The 12,396-nt window shown below is 32.5% G+C and overlaps 1 long non-coding RNA gene across 1 annotated transcript; it reads right to left on the bottom strand.

Moving 5' to 3' along the window:
• Positions 1 to 8,468: 8,468 nt before the first annotated feature.
• On the bottom strand, positions 8,469 to 11,969 carry LOC109118922 (uncharacterized). Its single transcript, XR_002026096.3, has 3 exons — positions 11,134 to 11,969; positions 8,931 to 10,982; positions 8,469 to 8,849 (listed from the first exon to the last, which is right to left on the bottom strand). It is a non-coding gene; the product is annotated as an uncharacterized lncRNA (long non-coding RNA).
• Positions 11,970 to 12,396: the final 427 nt, after the last annotated feature.

Below are 12,396 nucleotides of genomic sequence, written 5' to 3' on the forward strand. Positions count from 1 at the left end.
AACTCTAAGCTCAGGTTATAGCCTTATAGGTTGAATCAACAAGTGAATAAAAAAGATGACAGCTCACAGAAAAGATAAAGAAAATCAAAGAGGGGACAATGTGTGGGTTAAAGACACCAGATTAATGAATATTATTAGAATATAAGTTATGCAAATGAAAATGTTCAATTATGGAGTTGATTTTAAATGAAAAAGTAATTTTTATAATGATACTCCATCATTTCTTAATTATTTGTCTATTTTTGAATTGATACACATATTAAGAAAATAATTATTGACATCGTGAGTTTATCGTTCTATCCTATTAAATATGAAGTTGATGAATTAAAACTTAAGATTTTTAAGAAGTTATACCTTTTTCAAAGTAATTAATTAATGGTATAATATATATACAAAAATTATTCTTTCTTGATTTATCAAAATAGACAAAAAATTAGGTATATTTATAAAAGGAAAGTAACAAATTAAGGATAGAGAAAATATTAAAAGAATAAATTATAGGTATGTGGTATTTTGCTTATTCTAAATGGGGGACAAAGAAATAGGATACTTAACTATTTATCATTTGTTTAATTAAAAGAGAGGATGAATTTCCAATTTCTATGTTCACAAATCAGAACACATAACCCAACAAACTTTACATTACAAAACAAAGAAAATCAAATTGTTTCACTTAATTAATACTATTAAAGATTTGAGATGCACATGGCCAGTTCAATTATCGATGGGTTTAATTTGTTGATAAATGAGCACAATGCAACTAATTTGTTAATCAAACTAATTATCAGCCTAGTTAAAAGAATTTGAATCTCTCATTTACTTTTAACACCCTACACTTAATAATGTTATAATTAATCTGAATTTGGAAATGTTTGTGTAGAAAATACATAATACGTTTTCATTACAATTTAGTCTCTCCCCAAGATTCAGTAGCTTTGTTTTATGCAAATGATTAAATGCACAGTGAAGAGGATAAGGAATGTGTCCATATGTACCTGACCTTCGAGAAAAAGCAGGGACTGCCTCTATCAAAAAAGTAGAGGCAATTTTTATTTTATTTTCAATTTTTAAAAAATTATTTTTATATAAAACCTACCTAGCCCATCTTTTTTTTATATATATATATATATATATAAAAACTAATACATTTTATTTAGTAATATCGAGTATATAACTTATGCAGACACCTAGTACTATCAAAGTTATTAATACATGTATAAGCTATTGCTTTGAATATTTTAATCTAAATAATGAATAAGTAATAATCTAAGCATAACCAACCTTACTCGGTACTATGTTTATATCGTACCCTGCCAAACCACTCTTCATTTTATTCATGTTAATTAGTATACATTCTCTTCTTTATATTAATTTCATCATATTTATAAATATCATTAAAAAGATAGCGCGAAGTGTTATGGTGTATATGTAAGGCTTTCTTCTAGGTCTTATTTGAGAAGAATGACAAGAGATTGAGAACAACAGTATCATCATATATTCCTAAAAGCATGAACAAAAAAAGTTAAAAGTTGAATTATGATAATACCCCTTCTATAAATTAAATTGTTATAAACTATTTAAATATTTGATTGTATAAATTTAATTAAAATGTTAATGACTTTTAGACTTCTTAAGATTAATTTCTAATTAAATATCTAATTAATTAATATTTGTGTTTATAATCTATATGTATATAATAATTATAATTTTTTTTTAAATGGTCTCTACCTAAATTGCTATATTTTTCCTCTTCTCATAATTTTTTCCTTACCATGAATAATATAATTTATATGGATAAAGTGTTATCCTTAATGATAAATAACAAAATTCAATAATTTAAAGGTTGCAAATCTGCAAAATGGAGACATACATTGATACTGTCCTCTTGACTATTATTAAAGAACGACTCTATCTTCACAAATTTAAATTCATTAACGCTTATTATGTGATAAGAACTTTAGTTGTTCTTTCTACATGGTTTGCTAATTTTAAGTTTCTTTTTCATATTCTTCATTTATTTATTATTATTTGTTAATTACTTATTCAACTTTTATACTCTTAATATTCATAACTCTCATCTTTTCATATTCATAACATCTAAATATTTAAACTAAAACTTTAAGATTTCTTTTGATATTCCTTCTATTTTATCTATATAAATTCAACTTCTTTATCTCATGAAACTCCTACCAAGATTATTAGGCTACATTTTTATTCTATAGTTAAAGTAGATGAAGAAGCCTCTAGAATTTTGATAGGATATGGAAGGTGTAGATAAGAACTCAGAGAGTTATGTACTTATTTTTTCATCTATACATAAATCAGTCTTATAAGAATAATGTCTACATTATATTTTTTCTTAGATCTGTTTCTTTTTGTCCTTTTTTTTTTCATTAGACTTCTTAATTTAGTTTTTTATGAATGTTTTATTGCGTAAGTCTTTATTCTTATTTTGTAATTGTTACATTTTATTATTCTCAACAATTTACATATATATTTTCATGAAACTTTAGTCATTCTAACATATCTATAAAAATTCACATGAAACACACGTGCGAAGCACGTCCTCAGAAACTAGTAGAGTTTTAAAAGTGAGAAAGTGCAAATTTTTGCACAAGCCTTAGCAGCCATTTTCAAAACACGATTCCGCTTCATTTCTTGTCAAATTGAGGTGATTTTTGGACAGCGTGTTCCTTTCAACTTAATAATTTATTGGGAATTGAGGCAGGGTGATTTGATGTCCTTTAAATCCAGATTTACAATAGCTGCGATTTGGTGTTTTTGCTTCTCTTATTTCTCTAGTTTTTGGTGCTATCTTGTAGTTTTGTTGCTTATTGGTTTGACACTTTGTTGGTGACCATTTTGGAGACACTTTTTTAACTCTTGTTGATTATAGTGGAGCTTTGGTCTAGTGGTGTTTACTCTTCATACCAATGCGGTTTTTCACCTTTAAATTTGGCGTCTCTTGTGTTGATTTATTTTTCTTGCTTGGTTGATTAGTTTGTTGTCCAAGCTATTTTATTCTTGCATTATTTTGTCTTCTCTTGGTTCAAATAGAAGGGAAATTTTTGACTTGGGTTTCTTTCGCTATCGCCTTTTTGTGCACACCTATTTTGTGCTTACCGTTCCCAACAAAGTGGTATCAGAGCATTGGATTGTTATTGATATCTATTTGAATGATGGAGTCAAATATGAACAAGATAGTTTGCTTGAATGGTAGTAAATATCATACTTGGAAAGGCAAGATGAAAGAAATTCTAAATGTCAAGAAAATGCATCTACATGTGTTTGTTTCTAATAAACCCAAATCTATGAAAGACGAGGATTGGAAATTTGTGCACTTACAGCTTTGTGGCTATATTATACAATGAGTTGAAGATAATGTTAGAAATCACATCGTGGATAAGACACATGACAAAAGTTTGTGGGACAAACTCGAGACACTATATGCTTCAAAGACTGGCAACAATAAGTTGTTTCTTTTGAAACAATTGATGAACATCAGGTATAAACAAGACACTCATATTTCTAATCATATTAATGATTTTCAGGGTGTTCTTGAGCTGTTTGGAATGGTTGTAAATTCAATGAAGAAATTCAAGGACTATAGCTTCACAATACTCTGCCAATCTCTTTTGGAACTCTTCGAGTATCTCTGACTAATTCTGATCTCACTGGTGTTGTGACCATCAAATATGCTAAGAGTGGTGTCATGAAATGAGAAGATCTCAAGGATCATCATCTTCTACTTCACACTCCGACATTTTGGTTACTGAAGACAGGGGGAGAAGCAAGTTTAGAGGTCAACATGCAGAAATAAAAGTAGATTCAAGAATGTTACATGTGACTATTGCCACAAATGGGAATATCAAGAAATTTTGTTTCAAAGTATAAGAAAGATATGAACAACAAAAGAAAGAAGGAGATAATGAAAATCATGTTGTTGTTGTTGCTAACGAAGACCTTCTCGTTTCTTGTGATGAAAATGCCGTCAATTTTGTGTGCGATGAATCTAGCTAGTTTATGAATTCTACTGAGACTTCTCATGTTACACCCGGGAAGGAATTATTTTTCTTCTTATACTCTAGGTAATTTTGGGATGTTGAAAATGACCATAATCATGAGGTTGCGGTTCTTGGTATTGGAATTGTTTGTTTGGAAAGTAATAATGGTCCCAAACTAGTTCTCAATAATGTCAAGAAAGCTCCAGATGTTTTCTTGAATTTGATTTCTATTGGATACCTTGATGATGAGGGTTATGTTAATACCCTTGGTGCTTCCCAGAGGAAGCTTACAAGAGTTTGATGGTGGTAGATCGTGGTGACAAGTTGTCTAACTTGTATATTTTTCAGGGCTCCATTCTCAGAGGTTCAGTAAATGTGGTGGAGAATGATACTTCATCATTGTTATGACATAGAATACTGAGTCATATGAGCAAGAAAGGGATGAATAATTTGGCAAAGAAAAATTTGCTTTTCGGAGAGAAGCAAGCAAAGTTGAACAATTATGTTCATTGTTTAGCCAGTAAACAGAAAATATTTTATTTTCATAGTCATCTGCCTTCAAGAAAACTTGATTTGTTGGAGTTGGTACATTTTGATTTGTGTGGTCCTTTTTTAAGGTAAAGTCTCATGGTGGTGCACTTTACTTTGTGACTTTTATTGATGATCATTCGCACAAACTCAGGGTATTCTCTTTGAAGTCTAAGGATTAGGTTCTTGATGTGTTCAAGAATTTTCAGAATTTAGTTGAGAGATAGACATGGAAGAAATCTAAATGCATCTGTTTTGATAATGGTGGTGAATATATTGGTCCTTTTGACAGATGTTGCAGAGAGCAGGGTATTCGACATTAGAAAACTCCTCCAAAGACTTCTCAGCTAAATGATTTAGCAGAGAGGATGAACAGAAATCCTGTTGAGAGGGTTAGATGTATGGTTTCAGATCCTCTTTTTGGGCAGAAGCAGTTAACACTGCTGCCTATATTATCTCTTTATTTCCTGCTGTTGCTTTAAATAGTGATGTTCCTGAAAGAGTTTGATCTGGTAAGAATGTCTCTTATGATCATCTTAAAGTTTTTGGGTGTTAAGCCTTTGTGCATGTTTATAAGGATGAGAGGTCGAAGTTGGATGTTAAAACTAGGCAATATATCTTTGCTGGTTATGGTAAAGATAAATTTGTCTATCGTTTATTTGATCTAGTTGAGAAGAAACTTGTTAAAAGTTGTAATGTTGTGTTCTTTGACAACAAAACACTTGAACATCTTAACAAAGCCGAGATAGTTGATTCTCAGATCAACGAGAGCCTAATTGATGTTGATCCAATTCCTTTGACTATTCCACTAGGTGAAAATCTCCATGTTGATATTGAAGATGGTGATCACATTTAGAATGACCAGGATTCCGTTGATGCTCCAGTGCAAGACGATATAGTTGGTTAGAAACCAACTATTATTGATGCTCTCAAGAGTTTTCTCGGAAGATCTAGTAGAGAGAAAATACCTTCATCTCGTTATTTACACAATGAGTATGTGTTCTTGACTGACGTGGGAGAACCAGAGATTCTTGATGAGGCCATGAAAAGTGAAGAAAATGAACCGTGGTTTGATGCTATGGAGGATTAAATGAAATCTCTACATGATAATCATACCTTTGATTTGGTTATGTTACCTAAAGATCGAAAATCTTTGAAGAATAGGTGGGTTTTCAGGGTAAAATACAAGGCTAGATTAGTTGTGAAAAGCTTTAACCAGAAAAAGGGAATTTATTTTGATGAGATATTCTCTCTAGTTGTGAAGATGTCATTCGTCCGTGTCGTTCTAGGCTTGGTTGCAAGTCTAGACTTGGAGGTCGTACAGATGGATGTTAAACTGCTTTTCTCCATGGTGACATGGATGAAGAAATTTATATGGAGCAGTCAAAAGACTTTGAAGTCAAGGAAAAAGAGAATTATGTTTGCAAGTTGAAGTAGAGCTTGTATTGTCTAAAACAAGCTCCCAGGCAATGGTACAAGAAGTTTGGTTATTTTATGAGTCAGCATGGCTTCAAGAAGACCTCTTCAGACCATTGTGTTTTTGTGCAAACATTCACTGATGATGACTTTATTATCGTTTTTCTTTATGTTGATAACACGTATGTTGTTACTCATAATATTTGCAACATTAAAGAGTTGAAGCAAGAACTGAATAAGTCTCTTACTATGAAAGACTTGGGACCAGCAAGACATATTCTTGGCATGCAGATTGTCCGTGATAGAGATGCCAAGAAACTGTGGTTGTCATAACATAAGTACATTCAGAAAGTACTTCGTAGATGTAACATGGACAAAGCTAAGGTTGTCAGTACACCTTTAGCTATGCACTTCAAATTAAGTACTAGACATTGTTCTTCCAGTGATTGTGAGTAGGAAGATATGAACCAAGTTTTGTATGCTTCAGCTGTTGGTAGTTTGATGTATGCAATGGTGTGTACAAGACCATATATTGCTCATAATGTTGCAATTGTTAGGCGTTTTCTTTCTAAATCGGGAAGAGAGCATTGGAATGTTGTAAAGTGGATTATGAGATATCTTTGTGACACTTCTAGTATGAGTTTGTGTTTTCGGATAAGGAAACCTATTTTTTGTAGTTATACTGATTCAAACATGGTTGGTGATGTTGACACTCGTAAGTGTACTTTAGGCTACTTGATTACCTTTGCAGGGGGAGCATGTCTTGGAATCTAAGTTGAAAAAAAGTGTTGCTTTATCTACTACAGAGGCTAAGCTTATTCTAGCTGTTGAATCTTGCAAAGAATTGATATGGATGAAGAGATTCTTGGGGGAACTTGGTTGTACTCAAGAGAGGTATATGCTTTATTGCGAGAGTCCAAGTGTTATTCATCATGACAAGAATTCTACATTTCATGGTCAGTCTAAACACATTGATGTAAGGTATCACTGAATTTGAGATTTGTTGGATTCTAAGTTACTTGAACTTGAAAATATCCATACCAATGATAATGGTTCCGACATGAAGACTAAAACTTTGCCAAGAGGGAAGTTTGAAGAATGTTTCATGATCACCAGGATGGAGGTTTCCTCCACATAGTCGGTATGGGGAGAATTGTTGGGCTTTGGGCCTTTTTCCCTTCCTATGTGGATGAATAAAAGTCCAAGGTTTTGGGTCTTTCCTTTCCTTTGTGGATAAGTTTAGCCCAAATTTGACTAGACCACTTTTGCCCTTAAGCCCAACATTATGGTGCATATGTAAGACTTTCTTTTAGGTCTTATTTGAGAAGAATCACATGAACTTAAGAGAAGCCGAGAGAAAAGTGAGAAAGTGCAGATTTTAGCACAAGCCCTAGCAATAATTTTCAAATCGCGATTCTCGCTACGTTTCTTGTCTGATGGAGCTGATTTTTGGACAGCGTGTATCTTTCAACTTAATCTTTTATTAGGAACTAAGAGAGGGTTATTTAGAGTCCTGTAGCACCAGATTTTAACTCCTTAGTAGTAGCTGCGGTTTGGTATTTTTCTTCTTTTATTTCTCTAGTTTTTGGTGTTATCTTGTAGTTGTGTTTCTCATTGGTTTGACACTTTGTTGGTGACCTTTTTGGAGGACACTTTTTTAACTCCTGTTGATTATAGTGGAGCTTTGGTCTTGTGAGTTGTGATTTTTACTCTTCACACCGAAGAGGTTTTCCACGTCAAATTTGACATCTCTTGTATTGATTTATTTTTCTTACTTGGTTGATTAGTTTGTTACCCAAACTATTTTATTCTTGCATTATTTTGTCTTCTCTTGGTTCAAATAGAAGGGAAGTTTTGACTTGAATTTCTTCCGTTATCGCCTTGTCGTGCACATCATTTTGTGCTTGCCTCCCAACAATTACTCCATCACTATATAAATGGAGAAGCATTAAGTGACTTTATTTCAATATATCTAATAAGAGAGAAAAAATTTACATCCTTAACTTTGTTTAAAAATCAAACTCTCTCCTGAACTAGGGCTGGGAATTCGGTTTGTTCAGTTCGATTTACGAAATTCGGTTCGATTTTTTATATTTTGATTTTAAGAAAATACAAACTGAAACTAAATTGAAATAAATTCGATTCAGTTCGGTTTCTACAATTTCGGGTTGGTTCAGTTTGGTTAAATTTTTTTTTCTGTTTTTACATATATGAAACACTGATCAGTAACACTAACACACTACATATACTAAGTGCAAAAACTAAGTGCTAGTAAGTGACTTTCTTGCAGCTAAGTGCAAAAAGCCAAGAACCATGTTAACGCTGCACTGTTGCACACTTGCACTAGTGCTTACTGCCACAGTAAGTGACTATCTTGCAACTAAGTGCAACAAGCCAAAATCAAGTGCACGTTGCACACTTGCACTAGTGTTTACTGCCTGTGGGAAGTTTATAATTGAATATCAAGACATTAACAAAAATCTAAGAAACCAAGAGTATTCAAGATTCAACAAAAAACTAAGAAATCAAGAGCATTATACATCAATAACAGTCAAAACAAGAACCAACAAGACAAAATAAGAATCAACAACGTGACAACAACACTGCAGTTCAACTCTATCAGAAGAAAGTCGGCATTCCTTGTGTGCATTTCATTGCAGTCTAACAACAACAGCATTCCAACTCGATCAGTTCACCAATAATAGCATCCATACTATAAATATGCCTGAGAGAAATGAAACTCTTTAGATATATGATAGAAATTAAACAAACTCAACGGAAAAAAAGAAAAACAAGTGTTGAATGCTAATAGAAAAAGATTTTAAATTAAAATTTTCTTACTGCTTGATAGTTATAACTACACATCCACAATACGAGGTTCATTTCCACTATGATCCATATCTACAAAATATGAAAGAACTTGTTAGATATAAGCAACATAAATAAGAAACTATTTCATATAGTGAACACAAAAGTTTTTACCAAGTTCAAGTAGCTTAAGATACTCTAGATCTTCCTCAATATTAATTGAAATTGGTTCACTTGTAGACCAATCTTGAAGAAAATAAGAGCTTGCACTAGTTTAGGAGTCAATGAACTCCTAAAAGCATCAAGAATACGACCTTCTGTGCTAAATGCGCATTCAGATGCGACACTTGAAATAGGAATGACTAATACGTCACGAGACATCTAAGCAAGAATAGGAAATCTTGGCTCATTAAATTTCCACCACTTTAATATATCAAAATCACCAGTCTCTGGCTCAACATCTTCAACAAGATATCTACCCAACTCTGATTTACTACTTGAACTTCCACTAACTGCTTTTTGCCTCACAAATTCTTTTTTCGTTCTCATTGATCATCTTTTTTGAAAGCTGTTATCACCACTCACACTAGATATACTAGATGAGTTCCCAGATGAAGATGATGAAAATAAAGAGACTTTTGATGATAATGATCAAACAAAACTTTCATATATTTATCCACTGCATCAGCAAGTAGCTCCCCAATTTCTTTTCAAAAAATATCACCAATTGCAAAAAGAACATAATTAAGCTTGTTTCAAGGATCCAACGCAGCTGATATAAAAATCACTTTGTTCATGTTATCTGGTTCACCCCAATATTTTTTGAATTTTGTCTCTCATACTTTATGCCATATTCTTCAAATTAGAATCTTCATTTTATGTCATCTCTTTCAAAATAAGATCAAGCTCAACAATTTCCAGAAGGTGATACTTTGAACCAGAGACCTTCAAAGTAAGTGTATAAAATATTTCAAGAAACTTAGTCATCGAACTCACATTTTCCCAATCAAAACTAGTGAGGGCACCTGCTTTTGTTCCATCTTCACAATCATGGGTACGGAGATAATCAAGAAGCCCAATATTATAAAAATTATATCTTTCAAATGCAAGTTCAAAGTGTTGTGCAGTATCAAGCATCAAGTATGTAGCGTTCCACCTGGTGGGAACATCTAAACATAATGATTTCTTACAAGTTATCAATGGGATTCACAACATTCTTTAAATTTTTTAATTCTTGCCGGAGATTGTCTAATGTATTTCACGGATTGTCTCACTCGTTGATTGATTGACCAACTTCCTTCAATCCATCTTGAACAATAAGATTAAGAATATGCACCACGCTCCTCACATGAAGATGTTGACCCTTCATTATGTTGGTTCCCCAATTAGTGAGTTGCTTAGATATTCCTTTAACATTAACACTATTGGAACTAGCATTATCAACGATTATGGTAAACACATTATCCAAACCCCAGTCAAGCTAACAAGCAGTAATGGAAGCTACCATATCATCACCTTTATGACTAGAAATAGGACAAAAATTTATGATTCTTTTATGCAAATTCCAATTTCTATCTATAAAGTGAGCTGTTAGACACATGTCATTGATTCTTTGAATCGACGTCCAAGTATTTGTCGTAAGACAAATTTTTGGACGTGCTTCTTTGAAACACTTCTTCATGAGTTTTTTTTCTTCACCATAAAGTTCATTACAATTTCTTGTCAAATTTCTATGAGAAGGATTATGAAATTGTGGCACTATAACTTTCATGAAATTCCTAAGACCTTCCTTCTCAACAATACTAAATGGAAACTCATCAACAATTATCATTAGAACTAAAGCTTTTCTACTTTGTGCTTGATCAAATTTCCAAGTGTTAATCAGCCCTTCTTTTCTCCCTTTGAAGATGGTAAAAATTTTATTAATTTCTGACCATAATCAACAGCAGAGGGAAAGTTAGGACACTTCTTGTTAGTTATATGATTATTCATAGTCGAAGTACCATTACTTTTTGTAGCAGCATCATATGTTTTCTCACAGTAATTACATTTTTCTCTAATAGCTCCATCTTAATCGACGTATTTCTCAACAAGCAGCCCTAGGTTCCATGGCTTTTCTTTTTTTGAAGGTTCAATGTCAGTTTCAACTTCATTGGAAGATGGAATGTAATCTATGGTTTCATTTCAAGCCCCACTTTCACTTATCTTACTTTTGATTTCTGTCATCTGCGAAAAACAAGAAGAAAAGATGTGAGAAGTTAGAAGTTAAAACCCATACAACAATTAGTGAGAAGCAAAAATGAGTGAGAATCGCAACAAAATCAGGGAGAAATAAAAGTGAGTGAGAATCTCGGCGAGCCAAGAAAGAAGAACTTACCCTTCAGGAGTTCAGGTCGATGGACGATGGATCGCTGCCTCGCGCAGTCGCGGACTTGCGGCTGCCGACTGTTCTTCAGTCTTTACTAACGCCTTACGCAGTCACATTCTCACTCTCACAAGTCACAGAAGGCAACGCAGTTGGGTGAAATGTGAAATGACTGAATTCTGAATAGGTTAAGGGATTTTGGGTGAATAAAGATTTAGGGATATTGGGCTTTGTTGGGTTACTACTTAACACTTACAAATAATGAGACAAACAATTAACTCTTAAAAGTTAAATATATAATGTAGTAAATATGTAGTGTATAAATTAGATTTTTCGGTTAAACGAAATAAAAAATATAAAAACCAAAAACTGAACCGATATACTGAAATTTTAAAACTAAAAACCAAAACCGACTGATTTAAACAAAAAACCAAAATAAAAAATTTAAAAAATTCAGTTCGGTCGTTTTTTCCAGTTTCGACCAAAAACTTATGCCAGCCCTATCCTTAACTTTGAATAATAGATCGAAGATGAATGATGTGGATGATATAGAAGAAAATAAGCAGAGGAGAACACAATTTTAATCCTAAGTTTAGTAATACTTGCTAAAATTTAAATATAACTTAAATAATAGGATGAAAATTGTCTATGGAAAGCCCCAAATGGATCAACTGAATAATTATCCTCGCATATTTTCACACACACGTACGCACGCACGCACGCACGCGCACACGCGCGCGCGCGCACACACACACTCTTTCTTAATATGTTTGAGTATATTTTCTAAAATAAGTTTTCCTTGGATGGGTAAGATTATTTTATTTTCTTCCCAAGTGCATTGATGTATTGCACCATTTCCCTCTTCTTTTCAATAAGAAAAATTATTTTTTGCATAAAGGATAAGATATGCGCTTTAATTTATTTTTTTCTCTATTCTTGGTTTTACTTAACTATGAGAAGAAGTAAAAGAACAAATGTTGTCTTCTAACAATATTTGAACTTGAGTTTAGTTTCTTGTTGAAATTAAATGTATTCTTAAAGAAAATAGGAATATGATGGAAATTGAGAAAATGAGGAAAAAATAGCAAGGAAAATGACTTGCATAGAATCATTACTGATAGATAGAATATGATTCAATGAGAGTAAAAATCAAATTCTATTTTTATTTCCTATCCTTTATAAGTAATGAGATTTATCTCATAAATATTAGGATAGATGGTCATTATGTGATGATTATCACTAATATGTATTCTGTTAATAGGAAAAAAACCTTTT

This window comes from Solanum lycopersicum, chromosome 11 (genome assembly GCF_036512215.1).
Source record: "Solanum lycopersicum chromosome 11, SLM_r2.1".
In the NCBI taxonomy this organism is placed as follows: Eukaryota; Viridiplantae; Streptophyta; class Magnoliopsida; order Solanales; family Solanaceae; genus Solanum; species Solanum lycopersicum.